Below are 26,548 nucleotides of genomic sequence, written 5' to 3' on the forward strand. Positions count from 1 at the left end.
GTGGTGGCTCATGCCTGTAATCCCAACACTTTGGGAGGCCAAGGCGGGCAGATCACCTGAGGTCAGGAGTTTGAGACCAGCCTGGCCAACATGGCGAAACCCCATCTCGACTAAAAATACAAAAAAATTAGCCAGGCGTGGTGGCAGGCGCCTGTAATCCCAGCTGCTAGGGAGGCTGAGGCAAGAGAATCGCTGGAACCTGGGAGGCAGAGGTTGCAGTGAGCCGAGATTGTGCCACTCCAGCCTGGACGACAGAGTGGAACTCCATTTCAAAAAAAAAAAATAAATAAATCTGTTCTTTAGAAAGGCAGGTGAAAACTTTTTCATGTTTCTGAATTGACTAGTTCTGTAGAGTCTGGCACAGAAACAGAACTTCAGTAAACTCTATGAAGTCATTTGTATGTGATTACAGATGCCTAAGTTAAATATAACCCCGAAGGACAGTAAGGAATGAATGAGATAAAGAGAATACTATTTTCTTGATCTAAAGAGAATAATTAGCTGCTTGATACAAAAATGAAAGAATCACCTTTCTGATACAGCACTCGTGACAGTGAAGTTCTCCAGAGTCTTTATAACTTAAAAACATCTATGCTTCTCTTTGCCATAGATTGCTTGCTCAACAAAGGGAAAGTCATCCCTGGTTAAGAAATATATATATATATATATAAAATGAGCTAATAATAACTAACTCAACTAGATACCTACTGTATGCTAGGTGCATTTTACATTACTTTATTTAACCTTCCTAACAATTCTATGAAGTAGGTACTATTTTTACCCCCAATATACATGTAAGAGACTGAGGGCTCAGAGATCATAAGTTACTTGCCTAAAGTCATACAGCTAGTAAGCCTCAGAGCAAGGATTCAAACCAAGATTTGACTTGAAAGCTTATGCTCTGAATCATTCTCTACCATGTTGTTTTCACTTTATGATATAGTTTATGGTGGACGAAATACAATGTCTTACCTACACACCTTTTCAACAGAATAGAATTTAAAAGTAGAGTACAGGGGCTGAGTGTGGTGGCTCACGCCTGTAATCCCAGCACTTTGGGAGGCCAAGGAGGGTGGATCACTTGAGGCCAGAAGTTCGAGACCAGCCTGGCCACCATGGCAAAACTCCGTCTCTACTAAAAATACAAAAATTAGCCAGGTGTGGTGGCACATGCTTATAATCCCAGCTACTTGGGAGGCTGCGGCAGGAGAATTGCTTGAACTCTGGAGGTGGAGTTTGCAGTGAGCTGAGATCACGCCACTGCACTCCAGCCTGGGAAACAGAGCAAAACTCCATTTCAAAAAAAAAAAAAGTAGAGTACAGGAGTGAGAGAAAAGTACTGAAATCCATTCGGATTCCAACTCTTCTCATTTTCCCCACCACTTCCCCAACAAGGCCATAAACAGAAAGACTACACTGAGGGGGATAAAGAACATGTCTGAGACGAATCCAGCTGGGTTGGACAGTAGAGCAAGTTGTAATATCTGTTGGGAATGACAGTGGCATCTCAGTCTCAAAAAATGGAGGAAAGAGCACTCGGCTTTAAATATATTTGGGAAAGTGCTCTGTGACAATCCTTTCTGATCAAAATCACTTCCTAAAGTATGACATTTGTTAACTGGTAGTTTCTTCTTGGACAAAGTGTGGAGGTAAAGGTCAACTAAGGGAAAAAAATACTTAACTGTTCTGAGGTTGAAATAATCTTTGAGGAATGTGGCCAGGGTGATCATTCATGACCAGCAGGAAGGTCAAGGAAGCAAAACAAAGCAACAACATACCTGGCCTAACTGCTGAACGTCAGTTGGAGAGAAAGTCCACTGTTCTACATGCACACATACAAGATGAAATGGCTCATTCACTATGAGAAATCAAGCGGCAGAAAGTAGATGTTATACTAAAATGAAGGAAGCAGATTTTCATGTTTATGTTTGTAATGCCAAACTCGAGTTGGTTTGATATTTCTGCTTGAAGCCAAAATTAGCAGGCAAATTACTGTGTAATATTGACTGCATGCAGTATTACTGCACAAAGTGAGTTGGTTGGTATTTATGTTAAATTCAAGTACCACACATAATCTGAACTCATACTTTCGTCTTGACGAATACTCATCTAGCAAAAACTTTCAAATACATTCCACTCTCCCAATATTTTTCCCCTCCTGATAAGCTTTCTCTGCTTAGTTGTTTAATTTTCAGATTCAAGGTGCTAGGACAGCTTCTGTCAACCCCACTAGGTGGAAAGGAATTCATGTTCCCACTTGGTGTGACCACACCACAGACAGGGAATTTCATAATAAAAAGTTTCAAATATCAGACCAGAGTTCAAGGAACTACACAGCTATCAATACTAATGCCTAATGAAAAAATCTGGCCAAACCCCTAAAACTGGAAGGAAAAAGTAATTGTTCCTTGATGTATGCAACCTGGCTTCAAAAGTCAAAAGTACACCTCTAGGTAGTGAAGAAAATGTGATTCTGTAATCCTAAAGGAATTTAGAATACCATAGGAGAAAATCCAAACTCATATATCGTAACGTTCTCTGTAATTAGACATTCCCACCCTACCCCCGCAGCATGACCAAACATTGAATATTAGAATGCCCAGCCATACCTGGAACCCTCTCCCTGAGGGCACTGACTTCCCAGACACATGCCTCTGAATGCAAGTGTCAGTATTATTTCTCTCCTTATCACCAGACAAGCAGAGACTGGGCCACATGAGTAAACCAATTACTGGCCAAAGCAGAGAAGAGCTTAGGACTCTGGTTCTTACTCATTAACGATAACCATCAGACTTAGTTCCAGCTAATCTTCCACTTAAACTCTGTTGCACAATGCCCAGCACAACTACACTAGGATGCAGCTATCTGTTTTTCCCCTTTCCTAAAACTGAAGGGGGGAAAAAGGATCTGTTTGTTCAAGATTGAGAGACAAATTCCAATCTGGACGAAACTTCCTGGTCTTTTCACTACAGATCATCAATGGAAGGCAAAAACAAAACAAAAAACCAAAATTACTTGTTCTGTTCAATTTGAATGTTCATTTACTGATACGATCTTCTAATTCCATTTTTGCTTTAACCATGTGCATCTTAGAAATGTCTGACAGAGACATAATTTAGGATCAATAATTTTACCATTGGTCATACAATTAACCTTCTAGCTTTTACAGATGGGGCACATCTGCTTTGACATTTGTTGGTTTTGGCTGTTCAGCAATAGATTTATCTTTTTCAGTATCACCCTACTCTCCTGGGGAATCCATTCAAATGTGGTTCTGGTGGCCTCCAACTCTGGAACTGCAAGGGGTTTTGTAGGAAGCTGGGATGTGACTTACATCTGGCAGTTGGAAATTCTCCCTGTGGAATCTGAATCTCCCCTGGAAACTCTCCCCTGGGACCATACCCCATTATTTGTACTGCTTTAGATACATGGGGAGTGTCGAGGTATGGGACACTCTGCTCCTGCTCCCTGGTTTTCCCTGAATGACCGTAGCTCTTTCCTTTGAACCCCAAATATCTGAGACAGGTCTTGGTCAATTTAGGAAGTTTATTTTGCCAAAGTTAAGAATGTATGCCTGTGACACAGCCTCAGGAGGTCCTGACAACATGTTCCCAATGTGGTCGGGGCACAGCTTGGTTTTTTACATTTTAGGGAGACATGAGACATCAATCGATGTATGTAAAATGTACACTGGTTCCGTCAAGAAAGGCGAGATAAAACTCGAAGTGGGGAGAGGACTTCCAGGTCACAGGCAGATACAAGACAAATGGCTGCATTCTTTTGGGTTTCTGATTAGCCCTTCCAAAGAAGGCAATCAGGTTTGCATTTATTTCACTGGGCAGAGGAGGGATGACTTTGAGTTCTGTCTGTCCTTTGTCCACAAGGAAATTCCTTGTGAGGGAGGTATGTAGCTTTTAAAAATCTTAGTAGCTATCTTTTTAGGAATAGAATGGGGGGCAGTTCTGCCCTAAGCACTTCCCAGCTTGACTTTTCCCTTTGGCTTGGTGATGATTTTGAGATTTATCTTCCTTTCATACGTCTGTTATCTAAGTTTGGTCTTCTAGCCTCCCATTAGGATGTCTTACATCTTTCTGACAAATATTTTACTTATGATAGTTAAAATTAATTTCTGGCCGAGCGCGGTGGCTCACGCCTGTAATCTCAGTACTTTGGGAGGCCAAGGTGGGCGGATCACTTGAGGTCAGGAGTTTGAGACCCGCCTGGCCAACATGGTGAAACCCCATCTCTACTAAAAATACAAAAATTAGCCGGGCATGGTGGCATGTGCCTGTAATACCAGCTACTCGGGAGGCTGAGGCAGGAGAATTGCTTGAATCTGGGAGGTGGAGTTTGCAGTGAGCCAAGATCACGTCACTGCACTCCAGGCTGGGCGACAGAGTAAGACTCTGTTTCAAAAACAAAACAAAAACAAAACAAAACAAAACAAAACAAAACAAAACAAAACATTTATGAGCTTGTAACAGAGAATCTAATATATCAACTGAAGCCCAGAGAATTTACTGATTTACCCTAAAATCACATAGCTAGTTAGCAGTAGGGCCAGGCTTAAGCCCCTATATCATCTGACACTCTGGGCAGCGCTTTAACCCTTTATTCTGTATTAGATGTTATTACAACAGGACATATTGCTAAATAATAGCTTAAACAACTAGCAGTTAAAAACACTGCCAGTTGAGGCTGGGCGTGGTGGCTCACGCCTGTAATTCCAGCACTTTGGGAGGCTGAGGCAGGTGGATCACGACATCAGGAGTTTGAGACTATCCTGGCTAAAACAGTGAAATCCCATCTCTACTAAAAATATAAAAAATTAGCCAGGTGTGGTGGCACGCGCCTGTAACCCCAGCTACTCGGGAGGCTGAGGCAGGAGAATTGCTTGAACCCGGGAGGCGGAGGCTGCAGTGAGCTGAGATCGCGCCACTGCACTCCAGCCTGGGCAACAGAGCGAGACAGCGTCTCAAAACAAACAAACAACCCCCCCACAAAAAAAAAAACCACCACTTGTCAGTTCATCTGAAGAGAACAAAGGCAGGATTTCACTGCAAAGCTTGGTATGATGCTTGTTCTGTTTCTCTTTTTCTTTTTTTTTAGTTTTTAGCTTTTGGTTTGAGTTTTAAATTACTACCAAATTATGAAAGATCAGAGCTGGAGGGCCTTTAGCGAGTCTAAGGCAGGGCTCTAAATGGAAGTAGTTGGGCCTAATTCACCACATCTTGTGAGACCAAGCAAAGATCTAAAATAATTTTGACTTTTGAATACCTTTGAAAAGAACACACCCTATCCCATTCCTCCAGGTAGCCACCATTCTTGGACTTACACCAAGCAGCCTTGCTACAAAACACTTCTGAGTTTGAGCTAAGACCCAAGAGACCAGACCTTCTCATGACACCACGGCTGTCTTCTTGTCTTCCTCTCTGTGCAGCCACCTTAGCAAGGCTCAGCCTCAGTCTTGCCTCCAGTCACCATCCAAAAATAACCAACACCTCCCTCACCCCCAAACAAAAACCTAGGTGCCCAGGAAAGGAACTGGTCTCAAGCAACTTCCCAACACACAACTGACCCAGGTCCTCCTGGTAACTGACAGTAGTGGAGAGTTTTGTTTTTGAGAAGGTCCTCCTCCAAAGAGAGGAGACACTGCCTCAGCTCAAAGGAACCCATTTCCCTTACAGACTGAATCAACAAAGCTTCTTGGTCCTGCAGCCCTAAATTCTAGATTTAAATACTTTTTCAAAATGGAAAAATTTAAAAGCTGTCTGGATTCAAAAGTAAATGACCTGAAAAGTTCTTTCTTAGTATTTAAAATGCTGGATGTCTTGGTTACTAAGAGACATGATGATGACCAACATGTCTCTTAGTAACCAAGACATGGCACCAAGTTTAAAATAGTTGGGAATAAACAAAACAAAATGAAAGGAGATTAACTCAGAAAAACTGTTCAGCATTTAAAAAATAATTTCATTTGCATGATTCAACAAATACCTTCCCAGGTATTTAAAAACACACCTGCAGAAGAAATGCAAATTAGGCTTTCAAGCATTTGGCCTAAGTGTCAAACCCTGCTTTCAGACCATTCTCTTTCACCCTTGGCAATGTGTCTTTGAGGCTAAGGTCATCTTCTGTTCTTTGTTGCTGTTACCTTCTGATATCCTTGCCACTATTTTTTTAACCCCTTATCTTGTCCAATCTTCTTTCCCCAATTCCCCAAATCCTACTATAATCTTAAGATATTTCAGTGTTCACACAGATGAACATCCAACAACTTTGTCTCAAAATTTCTCATCCTCTTGGTCTTCAAAGACCTTCACTCCTTTTAGACTTCTAATTCACAAGGTCCCTCTGGAAGTCACGAGTTCTTGATGGACTTAATTTCAGAAATTAAACTCACTTTCTGATTACAACTCCCTCTCCTTGTAATTCCCATGTGTTCACTCCCTCTTCAAGCTGAGGGAGACTCCTAGACCCCTGATTCCTGAATTTTTTCTTTCTTTTTTTCTTTTTTTGTTTTTTGAGACAGAGTCTTGCCCTGTCACCCAGGCTAAAGTGCAATGGTGCAATCTCGGCTCACTGCAACCTCCGCCTCCTAGGCTCAAGCAATTCTCCTGCCTCAGCCTCCAGAGTAGCTGGGATTACAGGCACGCACCACTGCGCCCAGCTAATTTTTGTATTTTTAGTAGAGACGGGGTTTCACCATGTTGCCCAGGCTGGTCTTGAACTCCTGACCTCAGGTGATCCACAAGCCTTGGCCTCCCAAAGTGCTGGGATTACAGACGTGAGCCACCGCACTCGGTGATTCCTCAGTTTTTTCTAGCTATCAACCTCCTTTTGGGTTTTTCTTCCCTAACCAACCTAGTACCATGTCCTCTTTCTTTCTTTTTTTTTGTTTTTTTTTGAGATGGAGTCTCGCTCTGTTGCTCAGGCTGGAGTGCAGTGGCGCGATCTCGGCTCACTGCAAGCTCCGCCTTTCAGGTTCATGCCATTCTCTTGCCTCAGCCTCCCGAGTAGCTGGGACTACAGGTGCCCGCCACCACGCCCGGCTAATTTTTTGTATTTTTAGTAGAGACGGGGTTTCACTGTGTTAGCCAGGATGGTCTCGATCTCCTGACCTCGTGATCCGCCCGCCTCAGCCTCCCAAAGTGCTGCGATTACAGGCGTGAGCCACTGCACCCAGCCTCCATGTCCTATTTCTTAACTGGTTTCCCTACAGTCTATTCTCTTTGCTCCTGATTTCCCTTCATAATACTACAGCTTAAAATGGTATGGTTATTTGATGTGTTATTTATTATTATTATATGTCTGAGCAGTAACTCTCTATTGTTTAGCACATTACCTGACACTAAATAAATGTTTAGCAATTATAGTAGTTACATGTGGAATAAATGAAAAAAAAGCAGCTGAACACTTAAGGAGATAAGAAACCATGTCTCTGGATGCCACAGCACATTCACGGTCTCAGTGCAAGGATATCAGAGACGTCAGCAATGACACTGACTTGACTCAGCGGGGCACTTAACACCTCTAGACACCTCCCTCTCCTATTCCTTTCCACTGTTATTCCAAACCCTTTCTACTCTCCCAAAGTCCCATTGCAACTTCTGTTTCCTTCAACTTTCCAGAGTTAACTATACTACCAAGAAAATGGAGGCTAGCTAGTGTGATTTCTCTCAATTACTTTCTCTCACCTGCAGACTTATCTCCTTTCTCCAATCTGAGAGAATGATGTGACCTATGTCCTTGGTCCCATTCCCTCATCTCCTAGTTTTCTCTCTCTAGTGACTACTTCTCCTCAGCCTGGAAACATGCTCAAGTCTGGTCTCTCATACCCTTAAAAGAAAACAACCTGCATGCCCCCAAACCTTAACTTGATCCTGTGTTCTAAGTTCTTATTTATTTATTTATTTATTACAGTTGAACCCAGGTACCTTTCTCTTTGGCTTCTTTCTTTTTCTGATCATTTTCCTTCACGTGTTTCAGGAAGCTGTCTTGGCTCTTAGAGTGCTTAATGTGCTCAATACACACATTAATTCTCTTGGCAAGAATCTTGCCCTTAACTTGTTTGTTTACAACAATGCCAGCAGCATGCTGGGTAACATTGTAGACTCCTTCAGTTTTGCCATGGTAACACTTCTGGGGCATTCCTTTTTGAACAGTACCCATTCCCTTGATGTCTACATTATCACCTTTCTTATAGATTCGCATATGCATGGCCAAAGGAACAAATCCATCTTTTCTAAAAGGCCTAGAGAACATATATCGGGTGCCTCTCCTCTTTCCCTTTGTGTTCCTTATTTTGGTGAATTACTGGAAGATGGCAGTTCCAGCTGAAAGTCTAAGTTCTCTTTATTAAGAAGGAAGTCTATACTTGCTGTCCCCATTTTCTTCCCTTGCCAGTCAATTTTTCTACCCACTGGCATCTTGCTTCTGTCTCACCACTCCTCTGAAACTCCTCCCCCACTCTAAGTTTGCCAATGATTTCCCCAGTAACAGATCCTAAAGACAAAGACCCCCGGTCTTTAGCTTAGCATCAATTTCTGTTCTTCATTTAATACCTAATGTGTACCGGCAAATCACTTTCTCCTTTTTGACTACCCTGCCCCTGCTCCCCTCAGTTTCTAAGACATTAAGTCACTCTGGTAACTCTCTGACCATTCCAGTTCCATATCCTTTGTCAGTAACCCTACCCTATCCACTGCCCTTAAAACAGAGAGTCTGTTTGACCTTCAAAGTGCTTTGAAACATAAATTTATTGACAATTTTTTTGAAGCAGGGTCTCACTCTGTTCACCCAGGCTGTAGGGCAGTGGTGTGTTCATGGCTCACTGCAGCCTCAACCTCACAGGCTCAAGCAATCCTGCCACTTCAGCATCCTGAGTAGCTGGGACTCCAGGTGTATGCTACCATGCCTGGCTAATTTTTTAATATTCTATAGAGATGAGGTCTCACTATGTTGCCCAAGCTGGTCTAGAACTTCTGGACTCAAGCAATTCTCCCACCTTGTCCTCCCAAGGTGAGGAGATTATAGGTGTGAGCCACTGTGCTCAGCCCATTGACAATTAATTGTACTTAAAAATCCAGCTTTTGAAAAATCATAAAATTTGAACACACATGTCCATCTAGCAACAACTGGCCAGAGATGAGCAGTGGCTGCCATTTTAGACATGAGATGGTGTTAAGTGTTATGGAGAAAAATGAAGCAGAGAAAGAGTAACAGGGAGTGCTGCTGTGTATACTTACTTGTGTTATAAGTTATGGCAGGGAAAATCTCTTCACTAAGCTGACATTTAAAGAGAGATCTGTAGGAATTAGGAGAGGGAGCCATGCAGCTGTTTGGAAAAAGAACATTAAAGGCAGCGGGGGGAGCTAGGCATGGTGGTATGCACCTGTAATCCCAGCTACTCTGGAGGATGAGGTGGAAGGATCACTTGAGCCCAGGAATTTAAAACCAGCCTGGGCAACATAGCTTGTGCTATCTGAAAAAAAGGTAGTGGGAGCAGCAGATATAAAAGGCCCTGAGGCAGAAGAGTAACTGGCTAGCTAAGGAATTAGCAAGGAGGTCAGGGGCACTGAAATGTAGTGAGCCAACAATGAGTGATAGAAAATGAGACCAAAGAGGTAGAGAAGGGCAAGTGGTGTAGGGTTTCAGTGTTTCCACTTCCTCATTTGTAATTCACTTTCCAATACATTGTAATTGGGATTTTCTTTTGCTTGTAAAATCCAATGAACATTTTCTCAGTCCTTATCAAATGCCTGACCATTTGATATGGTTAACAACCATCCATCTTCTTGAAACTTTCTTATTATTCCTTGTGTGTTTCTGACTATTCCTTCACATTCTCATTTGTGGGCTCCTATTCTTTTGTCAACTTCTTAAATAGGATGTCTTCCATGATTTCGTCACCACTCCTCTCCTTGTTCTATATACACTCTTCTGAATGTCTTTAGCCACACTTATGGCTATCACCATCCTATATATTGATGACTCCTTATTAGTTATCTATTGATGCATAGCAAATTATCCTAAAACTTAAAAGCCTAAAACAACAAAAAACATTTATTATCTCACACAGTTTTTGAGAATCAGGAATTCAGGAACAGCTTAGCTGGGTGGTTCTGGCTTAGGATCTCTTAAGAGGCTACAGTCCCGTCCTGGCTAACACGGTAAAACCTTGTCTCTACTAAAAATACAAAACATTAGCTGGGCATGGTGGCGGGCACCTGTAGTCCCAGCTATTCTGGAGGCTGAGGCAGGAGAATGGCATGAACCCGGGAAGCAGAGCTTGCAGTAAGCCGAGATTGTGCCACTGCATTCCAGCCTGGGCGACAGAGCAAGACTCCATCTCAGAAAAAAAAAAAAAAAAAAAAAAAAAAAAGAGGCTGTAGTCATTTGAAGCCTAGACTGGGACTGGAGGATCTGTTTCCAAGATGGCTCATTTACATGGCTGCTAACAGGAGACTTCAGTTCTTTGCCATGTAAATTTCTCCTCTGGGCTGCCTGAGTGTCCTTATGACGTGGCAGCTGACTTTCCCCAGAATGAGTGATCCCAGGGAGAACAAGGTAGCAGAACAATGCTTTGTGACTTAATTTTGGAGGGCACACATCATAATTTCTGCAACATTATATAGGTCAGCCCTATTTAGTGTAGGAGGGGACTATACAAGGATATCAATACTGGGAGGCAACAACCACTATGCACCACCCTGGAGGCCAGCTCTCACAACTCTCTAACTGGCTCTCTAAAAGATCAGATCTAATAACATCAGAGCCCCAGACCTATAAAATCAGCTGCCTGCTGGATAGCTGTTGTTTATAATGGCAAGAACTTTACCATTACTTCAGAAACTTTCATTTGTAAAAACTCAGAATCTGTTACAACGGCACGTCCATCAATGTTTTCTTTGGGAGTTGTGTGACGGTCATGGTAGTGGTTAGGTGTTGGCTTTGAGCACTGTGAAATAAAGTTAAAGAGGAGTTTGGGCCCGGTGTGGTGGCTCACGCCTGTAATCCCAGCTACTCGGGAGGCCAAGGCAGGAGAATCACTTGAACCCAAGAGGTGGAGGTTGCAGTGAGCCAAGATCGTGCCACTCCAGCCTAACAGCCTAACTGACAGAGCAAGACTCTGTCTCAAAATAAAAAAAAAGAAAAAAAAAAAGAAAAGGGGACTTTGTAACTATCATTTATTGAGTACCCACCTGTGTTAGGCATGATGCCTAGTACTTTACAACCACTGTCTTAAAACAACTCGATGAACAGAAGTTCTTCTTCCCATTTCACAGATGAGAAAACAAAGGTTTTGAGAGTAACTTGCTTAAACTTACCAATTACACAACTAGTAAATGACAGAACAGGAGTCAAAATGTAGGCTTCTTTTCTTTTCTTTTTTTTTGAGACAGAGTTTTGCTCTTGTTGCCCAGGCTGGAGTGCAATGGCACAGTATCGGCTCACTGCAACCTCCGCCTCCAGGTTCAAGTGATTCTCCTGCCTCAGCCTCCCAAATAGCTGGGATTACAGGTAACTGCCACTGCGCCTAGTTAATTTTTGTAATTTTTTAGTAAACACGGGGTTTCACCATGTTGGCCAGGGTGGTCTTGAACTCCTGACCTCAGGTGATTCGCCTGCCTTGGCCTACTAAAGTGCTGGGATTACAGGCATGAGCCACTGTACCCGGCCTATAGGCCTATTTTCATCACTCCCTGGCTCTCTAGCATTTTGAATTCTTTGCCTGTTCTGTACAAGGACACCACAGTCCCATTGTAGTGTTATCCACTAATGTACCAATAGGGTTCTAAAAGTGAATTCTCAAATACTAGAACACCAAGGAGTTTTTTTTTTTCAAAAAAAAATTGAGTCAGTTCAGTGCTACTTTATTTCAACCTTACCAGTAATTCTCAAAATTAACTGGCTACAAAAACTGAACTCCATCTGCCAAACAACAGTTTCTCAATTTTCCTTACCAAATCTTCTCTTCTATAGTTGTTTTCTACCTTACTAGGCTAAACATAAAAAATATGTTGCCAGTAGGACCTCTTAAAAGTTCCTCAAAGTTACTAATACCCAAATATCAAACCACGGGGAACAGAGAAAGGCATGGTAAAGTATGTTGAATCTCTTTTAAATCTACTGCCTGGTTTTCTCTACTATTGCTGGACTGCCTGACTTTTTAAAGTCCCTGGACAAATTCTTCTTTTCGTAACTGTTTAAATGCATATTACAGATCCCTTGGGCCATGCACTAATGCAAAAATGAAATCTAGGAGGGGCACTGCTGCCAGTGCTTAGGTTCTGACACTTGCAAAAGCAGTTAACTTTCGTTAAAAAAAAAAAAAAATTAATGATGATGGAGGAGGAGGAAGAGAAAAAATAGCAAAAGGCAAAGTCCAAATGACAATTTAAGGAGCTGTCAAAGAAAAGGGAAAAGAGAAAGCAAGTAGAAGTCACTGTCCTTAATTACTTCACAATTTTTCACCCATCCAGTGTTCCCTGCTTCCTAGTCTTTTTCCCCTTACAGAATCACTACAGAATTGTAACATCATTACAGATGAAAAATTCACTCTACTGGTTTCTTGCAAATTTAATTTATTAAGCTTTCTTGATGTCCAATCCAATGTTTAACAGTTCAAATTCACTAAATGCACATTTTAAAGTAAATTTATGAAGACGCAATGATCCACAGCTCTTGGGGAGCTGGGGACAAAGAGATCACACAGTAGTATTTTGCAGTACTCTAGAGTGTGATGTGAAATAACGATAATTCCAAACATTTTAGTTAGGGTTTAGAAAAAGAGGAAAATATCCTAATCAAAATGATCCAAGAGTAAATTTAACTTTCATATGTGTTTTAAATGTAGTAGAGAAAAGAAGTTAAGATTCATTATGTATTTGCTCCAGCATAGGAATGGACATTGCAGTATAATCCCACACTTGTTCCCCAGATTGCTTTTAGGTTTTGGTTGAGCTAGGTCCTATAACCTACCCCAATGGTAATTCAGGACCTAGGAAAACGAGGGAAAAAGGAAAAACTTTTAACCACCGGTTTTACTACTAAAGGCAAAATTTCTCTGCAATGATTGGAAGGAAAGCTACAATTCTGAGGGTCTTTTGTTTTCTCACACAGTAAGACAGCTAGAAAAGCTGTATGTAAGTCCTGCAGACTTCCTAAGTCATCAGGGGACCCTAGACATCACAGGTCCAACCCTTCAAATGTCTAAGTATCGGGGATTATGGTTTCTGAAAGGAAGGTGGCTGAAGATATTCAATAGAGAACTTTCTACCAAAACAAGGAAACATGGTCCATTTTGTTCTTTTTGTCAAACAAGAAAGGGAAAATGATGAGGAGGCATGGATGTGTCCTTATTCACCATTAAGAAAACAAAGGGTGAGACATAACAGCTCTGAAAAGGGAGACAACCAGTTACAAGTGAAACACTATTACTAACAAGATTAGTCAGGTATTGGAAGAAATGAGGCTTGCAACTCAACAAAGGGCAGAAAAGTATAGACACTTTTTTTTCTAAATGAGACCGTCCTTGGGTGGGCAGGGTAATGTTTCTTGAAAGTCAATGTAATTTGTAAGGCCAGGTGCGGTGGCTCACGCCTGTAATCCCAGCACTTTGGGAGGCTGAGGCGGGTGGATCACGAGGTCAGGAGTTCAAGACCAGCCTGGCCAAGATGGTGAAACCCCATCTCTACTAAAAATACAAAAATTAGCTGGGCATGGTGGCCTCAGGAGGCTGAGGCAGAGAACTGCTTGAACCCGGGAGGTGGAGGTTGTAGTGAGCCGAGATCGCGCCACTGCACTCCAGCCTGGGTAACAGAACGGGACACCATCTCAAAAAAAAAAAAAAAAAAAAAAATTAGTGTAATTTACAACAGCAGTTTCTAAATATTAAAAAATCCTTCACACATGTTATATGTCTTACTTTTAAAAAGTTAGATCTCAGCCATACTCTAAATACTAGATTACTTGGGTTTCAAAAGTCAGAAAGGAAAATAAAAATGAGGACTCATCGACAGAGTACTGATAAGCTGCAATGCCCTTTGAGTAACTCAAGATCAAAAACCAAAAGATAATGCCAGGAAAAAAACAGGGAAGTGGCTAAATGACAAAGTATCTGAACTTCTGCTTAAGACAAAGGACACAATTACGCAAAAAGCTATGCATGGGAAGATAACATGGCAGGAATGAAAACAGCTATCAGTAAGGATAGTAATATTGTGGGTGATTTTTTTCTTCTTGAAAATTTTCTTAAATTATGTTATTATACTGTGTTTTCAGTTTTTAAAAAGGACCAAAAAGTGGGGAGGGGCAGTACAGGAAAACACACCGTGGGAACAGAGTCAAGCACACAGATGTTTTGCGTAAGCTAAATTTTCAGACATCTGCCTTTGTGCAAGACTGGAAAAAGCAGAGCTGCTGTCAACAAGTTCTCTGCAGTGAGAGAGGGGTGGAGCCTGAGAGAAAGTGAACTGTGAAGAAACCAACAATCCGAAGCCACAGGGCTGAAGAACAAATAGTTTCTTAGATTAAGTTCCTCATTTATGAGCTACCCCTCTTCCCAAAATGCTTTGCCATCGGCAATGTCTACTACTCAAATAAGGAGACCTTAAGCTGCCCATATGTCTCCACTCAAGTGACTGAGGTTCTCTGTCAGTAGCACTACTTAGCTCTATGCAAGATATCCCATCTCTGTGGGCAAGATAACCCATTTCTGTGGGAGATGAGATATGGTACAATATACTGTATAAAAATCTGGGTGAGATGCAAATGGCCCCAAACCTCCCTTCATTTTCCAATTCCAAATAAAAAAAAAGCTTATCACGTACAGAAAACTCATGTAAAAGCAAAGATAATACAGTTGTTCATCTGCTCTACTGCCTTGCTTTGATATATGTTTAACTTTTTTTCTGTTTAGTTAAATGAATACTCCTAGGCCTATATTGTTTGCTCTTGCATGTAAGGCAATGAAGGGAAATTGCCATTCACACTGCTTTATATAGTGCCCAGTGTAACGCTATATACACAGTGCTTAATGAATGTGATCTGAAAATGGTAATAGGGAAGCTGAAGACTCAAGCACACTTTGGAAGATAATAAAGTATGGAACATATTACAGAACCTCTTCTCTGGTACATGTGAAGAACGGGAAGGTAACATGGCAGGAATGGAAACGGCCCTAAGTAAGGAACTTAACATTGTGGGTAATTTTTTCTCTTTTTGAAAATTTTCTTTAATGATATTATTTTGTGTTTTCAATTTTTATAAAGGACCAAAGTGATTCTGGGGTAGGGGGTAGGGCAGCTCTTCTGGCAGGTGAGAAAGCCCACATTTGTCATACAAACCATAGGAAAGGCCTTATTTGTTCTTGTTTGCAGCCTTCAATCAGGCCTCATGCTAGGGGGAACTTCTTCCACTTGAAAAAGAACTTTCAATTTACTTGCAAAGTTCTATCTGGTGTTCTGTCTTGAACTTCCCTTTTCTGAGAAGTTGGGTGTATTGTATGGGATACTCCCACACATCTACCTTCTGGGCAAACTGACTACAAAAGACGTAGGAAATCTCTTGTTCAGGCACAGTAGCCTCTCTTAGGTCCTATATAAGCTCCTCTTCCTGAATTCTCAGTCAGTTAATTCCACATAGTTCACAGGACCACATTTTCCTGTTGGTGACAGCAAAAGCTACAACAGACCAAATTATAATTTAATCAACTAGATACAGATTTTAACTCAAAGGTGTAATACATGCAAAACAGAGGAAGGTGCCTGTTCTTTTTGTACTCATATAACCTAACTGAGGTTTTAAAATGTGGATGTCAGAACCTATTCTAGCCGGGCAGGGTGGCTCACGCCTGTAATCCCAGCACTTCGGGAGGCCGAGATGGGTGGATGGCCTGAGGTCGGGAGTTCACGACCAGCCTGACCAACATGGTGAAACCCCATCTCTACTAAAAATACAAAATTAGCCGGGCGTGGTGGCACATGCCTGTAATCCCAACTACTTGGGAGGCTGAGGCAGGGGAATCACTTGAACCTGGGAGGCGGAGGTTGCAGTGAGCCAAGATCGTGCCATTGCACTCCAGCCTGGGCAACAAGAGCGAAACTCTGTCTCAAAACAAAACAAAACAAAACAAAAAAACAAAAACAAAACAACAAACCCTATTCTTAGGACCCAGATTTGGTAATTTTTTTCTTTCTTTCTTTTTTTTTTTTTTTTAAAGAGACGGAGTCTCACTCGTTGCCCAGGCTGGAGTGCAGTGGTGCGTTCTTAGCTCACTGCAACCTCCACCTCCACCTCACGGGTTCTAGCAATTCTCCTGCCTCTGCCTCCCGAGTAGCTGGGATTACAGGCGCATGCCACCATGCCCAGCTAATTTTTGGTATTTTAGTAGAGACAAGGTTTCACCGTGTTGTCCAGGCTGGTCTCAAACTCCTGAGTTCAGGCAATCCACCCACCTCGGCCTCCCAAAGTGCTAGGATTACAGGTGTGAGCCACCGTGCCCGGCCATTAATTTTTTTTGAAGGTGTTCTAGTTGATTCCGAAACTCAATTTGGTTTGAAAACTTTTCAAGAATACATCACAGATTTTCATTCAACAGGTATTTGTTGAGAGCTTATTATGTAGCAGGTCCCATTCAAGGCACTGGAATACAGCAATGAACTTTTATAAAAGCCAGGGAATCGGCCAGGCACGGTGGCTCACGCCTGTAATCCCAGCATTCTGGGAGGCCTAGATGGGCAGATCACGAGGTTAGGAGATCGAGACCATCCTGGCTAACATGGTGAAACCCCGTCTCCACTAAAAATACAAAAAATTAACCGGGCATGGTGGTGTGTGCCTGTAATCCCAGCTACTCAGGAGGCTGAGGCAGAAGAATTGCTTGAACCCAGGAGGCAGTGAGCCAAGATTGCACCACTGCACTCCAGCCTGGGCGACAGAGCAAGAATCAGTCTCAAAAAAAAGCCAGGGAATCCCATTACTGGATATATACCCAAAAGATTCTAAATCATTCTACTATAAAGATACATGCCACATGCACATGCATGTTTACTGCAGCTACATTTACAATAGCAAAGACTTGGAACCAACCCAAATGCCCATCAATGATAGACTGGATAAAGAAAATGTGGCACATATACACCATGGAATACTATGCAGCCGTAAAAAAGAATGAGTTTATGTCCTTTGCAGGGACATGCATGAAGCTAGAAAACATCATTCTCAGCAAACTAACACAGGAACAGAAAACCAAACACTGCATGTTCTCACTCAAAAGTGGGAGCTAAACAATGAGAACACATGGACACAGGGAGGGGAACATCACACACTGGGGCCTGTCGGAGGGCTGGGGGCAAGAGGAGGGAGAGCAGTAGGACAAATATCTAATCCATGTGGGGCTTAAAACCTAGATGATGGGCTGATAGGTGCAGCAAACCACCATGGCACATGTATACCTATGTAAGAAACCTGCATGTTCTGCAAATGTATCCCAGAACTTAAAAGTAAAAAAAAAAGCCAGGAATCAATAGATTTGTGACAGTGGAGGTAGAGAGAGACAAATAAGTAAAATGTCAGGTGATAATAAATGCTGTGAAGTAAGCAGTGGGTAAGAGGCTAAAAAATGACAAGGTGCACTGCTGTTTTAGGTAAGGAGGTGGTCAAGATGATATTCTAGCAGAGACTTAAATAAACAATAAAACAAACACACTGACCACCCTCTCCAGAAGAGAGGAGAGGCAGAACTCTTCTTCCTCCATGGAAGGACATCTATTCAATCCATTCTGGAGCCTGGGTAGGCATTAGTCAGGTGAAAGGAGGTTAGGAGGGAAAAGAAAGGATGTTTCAGGCAGGGGGAGCAGCATGTGCAAGGGCCTGGTCAGAGGGACAGAACAACTTCAATCCTATTGTAGGGGAAACAGTGGAGAGAGGGCTTCAGTACAGATGGGAAGAGGTACAGATTTGGAAGGGTTTTCTATGGCTTGCTAAGGAATCTAGACTTTATTCTGAGGCTGAGAGAGAGCCAGAGTTTGCATTTCTAAAAAGATTCCTCCAACTACAATATGGAGAATGGATTGGAAGACGGGTGAAACTTAGAAAAAGGGAGATAGATGTTATCTTGGTATTCCAGGCAAGAAACAAGGGTGGTCTGATCTGAGCTAATGAGAAGAAAGAGACTATAGATACCATGGGGGCTATTTGTCTAATTTATTTTTTAGTACAATGGTAAATTTACTCCATGAAGATATTCAAATTATAAGAAAAATGAGAGAAATGTTTCGATATGTGAAAATCCCTTGCATTCATAAAGAGTGTTTTTTCTTTGAAGTTCTTGATTCTACTGACAGGTCCTTGTCTCTAAAAAATTGCAAGGCTTTGAGTCACCCAGCAGGGTCAAAAAAGAAGTCTATCTACATGGCTATTGCCTTTCATACCATCTGCCTTTGCCCAAACTTTTCTCAAAATAGGTTTTTTCTACCATCTCAATTTTGTCTTAAGTTACACGTGTGAATCCTCAGATTTGGATATCAAATCTCCCTTAACCTATCTACCGGCTGCCAGCCAATCATCCTGGACAAGCCAGGGAAGCTTATAGGCAATTCTTCCTTATGTCATTTTGTTATCACACATGTCTATATCATTTCCTGCCAGGCACCAAATTTACAGCATTAGGAAGGAACAGCTGAAGAGAATGCTTTTACACAAAGGACTTCCCTCCTTCCTTATCCCCCATTCAACGGATATGACAATATACTAATGGGCTCTAGTCAAATGAACAATAATGCAGATAAGTTCTGAAACTACCATTTTAAACCAATAATAGACAAAGAAAGTTCAGTTTCCTGAACACAGTAACAAGGAAAAGATGAATCGGAAATCTGAAGCCAGCTTCAATCAAAAGAAGACAAGTGAATTTTACAAATTCATCTGTATTACATTCCAATAGGATGTTAGTGAAGAACTGGCAAGCAGGTAATGCTAAATTTCTTTGAATCTCAGCTAAATTAAGTAATCCATTATTTAAAAATATCTATGAGAAGGCAGTTTTCAGGAACTTGAATTTCTCTAGTTCTAAAATCAGTAGTTGTGCAAAACATGGCTGCTGGAGAATGAAAAGATAATTTAAATTAAAGATGAACCAAAGGCTATCCCTAGGAAATAACTGGTGGAGTAAGTCCAGAGAATAAGATTTGATCCAATACATATCTTAACCACAGACAAGCTGTCATATTTTAATAGGTGACTAATTTTGCTTCTTACCTCTCTTCTATAAATGCAATTGTAACACTTAAAAAGATGTTAGAACCCACAGCTAGTAAGTCATTGAATGGGGAAAAACAGAAAACCCTTCCTCTAAGATCTGGAACATGACAAGGATGCCCGCTTTTACCACTGTTATTCAAAACAGTGCTAGAAGTCCTAGCCAGGGCAATCAGACAAGAAAAGAAACAAAGAGCATCCCAACTGGAAAGGAAGAAGTCAAATTATCCTTGTTTGCAGGCCAGGCGCGATCGCGCAGACCTATAATCCCACCACTTTGGGAGGTCAAGGTGGGCAGATCACAAGAGGCCAGGAGTTCGAGACCAGCCTGGCCAACATGGCGAAACCCCTTCTCTACCAAAAATACAAAAATTAGCTGGGTGTGGTCTCAAACTTCTGGCTTCATGATACACCCACCCCAGCCTCCCAAAGTGCTGGGATTACAGGCATGAGCCACTGTACCCAGGCAGATGATATGATCTTACATTTGAAAAAAACCTAAAGACTCCACCAAAACACTATTAGAACTGATAAACAAATTCAGTAAAATTGTGCGATACATAATCAGCATACAAAAATCAGTAGCATTTCTATATGCCAACAGCAAACAATCTGAAAAAGAAATTCAAAAAGTAATACCATTTACAGTAGTCACACATAAAATTAAATGCCTTGGAATTAACCAAAGAAGTGAACAACCTCTATAATAAGAACTATAACACACAGGGGAAAGAAATTGAAGAGGACACCAAAAAAGGAAAAGATATTCCATGTTCATGGATTGAAAGAATCAATGTTGTGAAAATGTCTATACTACACAAAACAATCTAAAGACTCAATGCAATCCCTATCAAAAAACCAATGACATTCTTCACAGAAATAGAAAAAATAATCCTAAAATTTACATGGAACCACAACATACCCAGAATAGCCAAAACCACCCTAAGCAAAAGGAACAAAACCAGAGGAATCACATTGTCTGACTTCAAATTATATTACCGAGCTATAGTAACCAAAACAGCATGGTAATGCCATAAAAAGAGACACATAGACCAATGGGATATAACAGAGAATCCAGGAATAAATCCATACATCTACAGTGAACTCATTTTTGACAAAAGTGTCAAGAACATCCATTGGAGAAAGGACAGTCTCTTCAATAAATGATGTCAGAAATACTAATGTCCATATGCAGAAGAGTGAAACTAGCCCCCATCTCTCGCCATATACAAAGTCAAATCAAAATGGATTAAATACTTAAACCTAAGACCTCAAACTATGAAACCACTACAAGAAAACATTGGGGAAACTCTCCAGGACATTGAACTGGGCAAAGATATCTTGAGTAATACCCTGCAAACACAGGTAACCTGAGCAAAAATGGACAAACAGGATCACATCAAGTTAAAAAGCCTCTGCACAGCAAAGGAAACAACAAAGAGACAACCCACAGAATGGGAAAAAATACCTATAAACTACCCATCTGACAAGGGATTGATAACCAGATTAATATAAGAAGCTCAAATAACTCCATAGGAAAAAAAATCTAATAATCTGATTTAAAAATGGGCAAAGGGTCTGAATAGGCATTTCTCAAAAGATGACATTGAAATGGCAAACAGTTACATGAAAAGGTGCTCAACATCACTGATCATCAGGGAAATGCAAACCAAAACTACAATGAGATATCATCTTATCCCAGTTAAAATGGCTTTAATCCAGAAGACAGGAAATAATAAATGCTGGTGAGGATGTGGAGAAAAGGGAACCCTCATATGCTATTGGTAAGTATGTAAACTAGTACAACCATTATGGAGAACAGTTTGGAAGTTCCTCCAAAAACTAAATAGAACTACCATACGATCCAGCAATCCTGTTGCTGGGCATATACCCAAAGAAAGGAAATCAGTATAGAAAGAGATATCTATACTTCCACGTTCATTGCAGCTCTACTCACGATAGCCAAGATTTGCAAGTAACCTGTGTCCATCAACAGGTGAATGGATAAAGAAAATGTCGTACATTTATACAATGGGGTACTATTCAGCTATAAAAAGAATGAGGTCCTGTCTTTTGCAACAGCATGGATGGACTGGAGGTCATTATGTTAACTGAAATAAGCCAGGCACAGAAGGACAAACTTCACATATTCTCACTTATTTGTGGGAGCTAAAAATGAAAACAATTGAACTTATGGAGCTAGGGAGTAGAATGATTGTTACCAGAGACTGGCAAGGCTAGTAGTTGTGGAGAGGAAGTGGGGATGGCTAATGGGTACAAAAATATAGTTAGATAGAATAAATAAGATATAGTATTTGATAGCACAACAGGGTGACTAAAGTCAACAACCATAATTTATTGTACATTTAAAATAAGTAAGAGAGGCCAGGCATGGTGGCTCACACCTGTAAACCCAGCACTTCGGGAGAGGCTGAGATGGGCAAATGGCTTGAGCTCAGGAGTTCGAAACCAGCCTGGGCAACATGGTGAAAGCCCATCTCTACTGAAAATACAAAAAATTAGTTGAGTGTGGTTGCACGTGCCTGTGGTCCCAGCTACTTGGGAGGCTGAGGTGGGAGGACTGCTTGAACCCAGGAGGTTGAAGCTGCAGTGAGCTGTGCTCACTCCAGCCTGGGTGACAAAGCAGGACTCTGTCTAAATATATATATTTATATAATATAATTTAGACTCTGTCTAAATAAATATATATATATGTAATTTTATATACAATTTGTTTGTAACACAAAGGAAGGAAAAATGCTGGAGGTGACAGATACTCCATTTACCCTGATGTGCTTTGACTTTTTTTTTTTTTTTGGAGACAAGGTCTTACTCTGTCACCCAGGCTGGAGCAGAGTGGCATGATCACTGCTCACTGTAGCCTTGACCTCCAGGGCTGAGGTAATCATCTCACTTCAGCCTCCCAAGTAATTGGGACTACAGATGTGTGCCACCACACTCGGCTAATTTTTTTTGGTATTTTTTGTAGAGATAGTGTTTCACCATGTTGCCCAGGCTGGTCTCGAACTCCTGGGCTCAAGCGATCTGCCAGCCTCGGCCTCCCAAAGTGCTAGGATTACAGGCATGAGCCACTGCACCCAGCCTAATGTGATTATTACACATTGCATGCCTGTATCAAAATATCTCTTGTACCCCATAAATATATACACCTACTATGTACCCACACAAGTTGCTTTTAAAATTTTAAAAAGACATGAAAATAAAATATGATCAAAAATATGATAAGGTAACTGTTACATTCAGAATACAGCTATTTGAGAAGGGGCTCATCACTGGAAGTTCCAAATATCTCTAAATCAAACCTTTCCATAAATGGACTTAGAGTTCTCAGATCATGTTGTCATTGACTTGATAGAGGCAGTAAACAGTAGGTACACATTTGGCTAAGACTCAACTGACCAGGATTTTCTAATCACACTTCACTTATGTCTGGGTGCTTTTGAGTCAGTTTTAGCATTTTAGGCAGTTTCTCCATTTACATGAGATAAGGGTAGTATCTCAACATTTAAAGGCAGACAGGAAAAACATGGAATAGACAGGTGACCTGGAGTTCTTGCTCTGTCACTAATGAATTATATAATATGCGGTGAGACAATCCAGATCTCATTTCCTCATATTAACATTATAAATTCTTAAAGTTCATGATTTTAGGAGATTATCACTGGGGACCTTAAAAGCATGCTATTAAAGATGAGATCACCATATTTCTATAGCATTAAATAAGCAAAAATACCAACTAGGTTTTTCATAGCAGAAGTATTTTTTATTTAATTAATTAATTAATTAATTTATTTTGAGATGGAGTCTCACTCTGTCGTCCAGGCTGGAGTGCAGTGGCACGATCTTGGCTCCCTACAACCTCCGCCTCCCAGGTTCAAGTGATTCTCGTGCCTCAGCCTCCTCAGTAGCTGGGATTACAGGCATGCGCCACCACATCCGGCTAATTTGTGTATTTTTAGTAGAGATGGGGTTTCACCATGTTGGCCAGGCTGGTCTCGAATTCCTGGCCTCAAGTGATCTGTCCACCTGGGCCTCCCAAAGTGCTGAGATTACAGAAGAAGTAATTCTTAAAGAATGCCTCTAAAGGTTATGTCACAATGGGCTGTGCTTCTCTGCAAATGTGACTGTTCAGACCCTATAGGGAACTAAACCCTATTTAGTAATGAAATGATTAATTTGTTCATTCATTGGATCCTTGCTTCCACTGGAAATTTTTTCTGCAGATAGACTCCTGTCCCTCCAACCCCCTCACCCCACAACCTCAGTGCTGGTCAATTAAAAAAGAAAGGGATGGAGGGAGAATTTCTCTCACCAAAATTCTTGTAACAGAGAGCCTGCTTGGGTGATTTTACGCTCACAAAAGAGGGTAAAAGGCAGCTGCCTGAGCTAAAGCGTGGTGAAGTGATATCTCCTGCATTGGTTATATTACTGATTCACTTAGTCCCCTAGAAAAGTCATTTTACCTCTCTGCATCTGAGTTTCTTCATTTGTAAAACTAAATAAATGACATCTACCTTGTCTCACATACTTGGGGATAAAATATTTTCTTTCTTCTTAGTAGGCAAAAGTTTGCAGAAGCATTCTAAAAAGTAGCAAGCACCAGCAGTATATACATGCAAATTATTATTCTAAAGAACATAAGGTACATGAAAAGCTTAGGCTTTACCTTTCACATTTGGAATAAATGTTGAATTCTGGACAATGAAATAGAAACAGAAGCCACCCTCCAGGCATGCTTTCATGTGGAATTAACTTCTGGCTTCTTTCTGAAATAATTTACTTTGGCTTTTAAAACAATTCTTTGGTCTAGTGCAAAAAACTTTTTACCTAAGGAAACTGAGCAGCTGGAAAGAGCATTTCAGCCTATAAGCAGAACAAAAAGTGTTCCTATTTCGTTAAATATAATTCTAACAGTAGAAATGGAGACCAGCTAAGGTCATTTTACTGTCTCTCTCTATATCAGCCAAGTTCACACCTCGCTATATTTAGGCAAGGTATGCACACCCATTAAAGATAGAAGGAGGCTTAGGCTCATAGCAGTGAGGTCATTACCTCAGCTGAGGGGAAAAGACACTAACAGAAAAATTGTATTGGTGTGTTCCTTGGAAATCAACAGAACAATCAATGATCAATTTTATTTCATCCTGAATAGATAAATGTATAATCTCTAATATGCACTGAGCAATCTCTACCACACATAACTCTGGTACAGTCACGCCTCAAGCAAAGCAGCAAATATCTTTCAGGTAACTCACTTTCCAGGACTGCCTGCCACGCCTTAGCCAGAGACAAGAGCTACCCAGGTCAACAGGGTAAAATGTTCAGCAGTTTAGTCTCTTGGGAAATGGAAAAAAACAGGTTTTCAACCTGGGAATCATCATTGTATCAATTAACACCAGGGTCTAGCTGGGAAGAGTCTGCCAGCAGTCTTTTAGTTGACAGCTTCCTGGATCCAGCATCCAGCAAAGGAAGAACCAAATGGGGACAGAGCTCACTTACAGATTTAGCAAAAATAAGCAAACAAATAAAAAACAAAACAAAAGCAAATCTTGTGGTACACGGATTTTCTAATAAAGATTGTGCTGAAGTGAGTCAGGCACAATAGGTGCCCTCAAGAGGAAGCTAAGAAAACCCTACTAACAACCAGATGTTTTTGGAACCTCCTCAACTGTCAGGGGAAACCAATTAAACATATTGAAAGAATGCAGTAAACATACTTCTGAAACATAAGTATAACAAATATAAATGTTTATCTTCGTTCAAAGAAACTGCATGTTGCAATTATGAAATTTCTTCTGCAGGAAAGTTAAACAGATGTTCGATGTTTCCCCAGAGGTTTTCTAATGTCACTGAAGAGGATTATGAAATCTGCTGTACTTTTTTTTTTTCAAATGAGCAGTTAGTGCTATAAAGGTAATATTTTGAATATTCATATTCAATTCATCTTCATATTTAAACAACAGTTACCAAACAGAAACTTAACATACAGTTTATATGCATTTATGTATTCATTTTCCAATATTTACTTCTAAACCAAAAAGTTGTATAAATAGCTCATAGTTCAATACTTCAAAAAGGGTGAATTTTGAAAAATCTCATCTTGTTTCGTCTGTATTAAAAACACTATTTAATGAAAAATGTCTATCTAAATATTCTCATTTAACACTAAAAAGCTGAAATAATCCCCTTGGAGGAAAAAATTCTAAGATACGTAAATTTCTTCTTTATAGGGTGTTTAATTTCTTTTTTTTTTTTTTTTTTTGAGATGGATCCTCACTCTGTCGCCCAGGCTAGAATGCAGTGGTGTGATCTTGGCTCACTGCCTCACTGCTACCTCCACCTCCTGGGTTCAAGCGATTCTCCTGCCTCAGCCTCCCAAGTAGCTGGGACTACAGGTGCCCGCCAGCATGCCCGGCTAATTTTTGTATTTTTAGTGGACACAGGGTTTCACCATATTGGCCAGGCTGGTCTCGAACTCCTGAACTTGTGATTCGCCCACCTCGGCCTCCCAAAGTGCTGGGATTATAGGCATGAGCCACCGCACCTGGCCTAATTTCTAAGAGAGAGAAAATGGTCTGAGTTTTCTTAAGGCTTTCAAGACATAGACAGGCTTTCTATGCCTTGAGAAAGCCCAGAAATTGCCAGCGCAAATAAGCAAATGGCAAGTTGGCAAAAGTGGCACATAAAATGTGGTTGCTCACACTTCCAAAAATTCATAACCATGCATGGTAGGCTGCATAAATCAACCTTAATAGCAAAGAATGGCTTAATGGGTTGAATTCGTGGCCCTCAGTGCACAAACAGTTAAACAGCACATTCATTTCACTAAATATCCAAGCCTAGGGCAGTGGTCTTCATCCCTAAACCTCCTAACAATCTCTTTATAATTAATTCAATAGTTACCTACACTAAAAGCAATTGGAAACTCTCCTATTGCCTCTCAAACTTTTTCTTGAGAGTAACAACCTTAAATCATTTTGCCTCCCTGGAATAGTTCAAGCACTAGCAATATTTCACCCTAATATCGCTTCATTTTATTACCACATATGTTGTGCTGAGAAACACAAATATTCAGGCTTTATTGTAATATTCCAAGTTTTCTTTAAACAAATACCATTCTTGGAATATCTACTCTAAGATTATTAAGAAGGAGAGGGTATTCAAAGGGCTGCATAATCCTTCTCAATAGAGAGAAAAACATTAGCTCACATTCTTTCAACTTGGAGAAATCATGAGTGATTGTTTAAAAATAGATAAATAAATC

General features: G+C 40.8%; 1 protein-coding gene across 10 annotated transcripts in view; it reads right to left on the reverse strand.

Moving 5' to 3' along the window:
- The window catches only part of SSH2 (slingshot protein phosphatase 2), a 301,846-nt gene that overhangs the window by 83,244 nt on the left and 192,054 nt on the right, over positions 1-26,548 (reverse strand). Inside the window, exon 1 of one of the 10 annotated variants that reach the window (XM_063656115.1) lies at positions 1,779-1,865. The exons of the other annotated variants lie outside the window; for them this stretch is intronic. The gene's annotated coding sequence lies outside the window, so the exon portion shown is untranslated. Of the gene's footprint in view, positions 1-1,778; positions 1,866-26,548 lie in introns of those variants that run through there. 10 annotated transcript variants of the gene reach the window in all.

This window comes from Pongo pygmaeus, chromosome 19 (genome assembly GCF_028885625.2).
Source record: "Pongo pygmaeus isolate AG05252 chromosome 19, NHGRI_mPonPyg2-v2.0_pri, whole genome shotgun sequence".
Taxonomy (NCBI): domain Eukaryota; kingdom Metazoa; phylum Chordata; class Mammalia; order Primates; family Hominidae; genus Pongo; species Pongo pygmaeus.